Here is a 1,760-nt window from a genome sequence, read left to right as displayed (position 1 = left end):
GAGGATATGATTGCCTTTGAGCATATTGTTGAGGTTGCTGGAATCCAGGTGGATTAAACTGTTTACTTACGGCTTGCTAATATGGTTGCTAAACAGCATTTTTATTGTTGCTCCAGCTAAAATTGGGATGATTTCTGTTATTAGGATGATAAGTAGCTGGCACAGTCTGCTGCAGTCGCTGATAATTGTTCACATACTGAATACATTTATTAACAAGAGAATACTGATTCTTAGCATGAGAGCCTGCACAAATCTCACAGACAATAGCTATTTGATTGACTCCATAGTTGGCTAAAGAATCGACCTTCATAGACAGTGCTTGGAGCTGCGCTGCAATAGTTGTAGCTGCATCAACTTCCAGAATACCTGCTACCTTCCCATGCATCATCCTTTGAGTTGGGTTTTGATACTCGTTTGTAGCCATAGTTTCAATGAGATTATAGGCCTCAGTATAGCTTTTGGCCCACAAGGCGCCTCCAGAAGCTGCATCGAGCATGGGCCAAAATTGGGCCCCCAAACCATTGTAGAACCCAGTGATCACCATCCAGTCAGGCATTCTATGATGTGGACACTTTCTCAACATCTCCTTGTAGCGCTCCCAAGCTTCGCACATAGATTATATTGGTTGCTGAGTAAATTGAGTAAGAGCACTCCTCATAGCTGCAGTCTTGGCCATTGGATAGAACTTCACCAGAAACTTTTGTGCAAGATCTTCCCAAGTAGTGATGGACCCAGCTGGTAAAGAATGTAACCAGTCCTTAGCTTTATCCCTCAGAGAGAATGGGAAAAGCCTTAGCTTGATAGCCTCATCAGTAACACCATTATATTTGAAAGTACTGCAGATCTCGACAAAATTCTTGATATGCATGTTGGGATCTTCAGTCACAGCGCCTCCGAAAGAAACAGAATTCTGCACCATCTGAATAGTGCCCAACTTGATTTCAAAAGTATGGGCATGAATAGCCGAATGAATGATGCTCGACTGGATGTCATCAATTTTAGGCCGAGAAAAGTCCATAAGAGTTGGATCTGCTGGAACTATACGATCACCCATTGTTACAGGTTCTTTCTTTTCACTATCTTTGTCTGAATCTTCAAAATCTAACTTCTCCGGAATATCAAGAACTGAATCTGTCTCCTCAGCCGTATCTAGAGTCCTCTTGCGAGTGTGAGAACGTGTTTGCATAAACGCTCGCTAGAGTACCTGAAACACAATCGGAAACAGTAAGTAACAAGTCTTAATCAATGAGTCCTAATGACCACTGATGGCAAGTACATAAACTAAACAAATTAACACCGAGTCCCCGGCAGTGGCGCCAAAAACTTGTTAGGCACAAAGCATGCGCTAATAATTCACGCAAGTATACGCGTTCGCAAGTAATATAGAATGATTTATAGTTCGTTCCCATAGAGACTCTAATTAATTATATTTAATTAACACTTACTCACCAATGTATGATTACTTCTCAATGTCAAGACAATAACAGTTAAGGTTGATTAACTAATTATTAACTACAAGAATTAAACACTTAAATTGACACTTGAATTAACAATATTAAACACACATGAGATCATAATTTCATTACTACTTCATTGAATAGTTATTGTTATTACCCTTAGCATGTAACGGTGATGATATTAATCGAACAACACGAAACTGATAAAAGCCAACTTTCGCTGCACAAGTACCATTCTACCAAGCATCCACAATTAAGATAGAAGTTGAATAGGCATCAATTATATTGAAACCCTATATGTCT

General features: G+C 39.5%; 1 non-coding gene across 1 annotated transcript; it reads left to right on the top strand.

Moving 5' to 3' along the window:
* Window positions 1-554: 554 nt before the first annotated feature.
* Window positions 555-661, top strand: LOC141662888 (small nucleolar RNA R71). Its single transcript, XR_012550990.1, has one exon. It is a non-coding gene; the product is annotated as a small nucleolar RNA R71 (small nucleolar RNA).
* The last annotated feature ends 1,099 nt before the right edge of the window (window positions 662-1,760 follow it).

Source organism: Apium graveolens, chromosome 5 (assembly GCF_009905375.1).
Source record: "Apium graveolens cultivar Ventura chromosome 5, ASM990537v1, whole genome shotgun sequence".
In the NCBI taxonomy this organism is placed as follows: domain Eukaryota; kingdom Viridiplantae; phylum Streptophyta; class Magnoliopsida; order Apiales; family Apiaceae; genus Apium; species Apium graveolens.
This window is presented reverse-complemented; position numbering and strand designations above follow the sequence as displayed.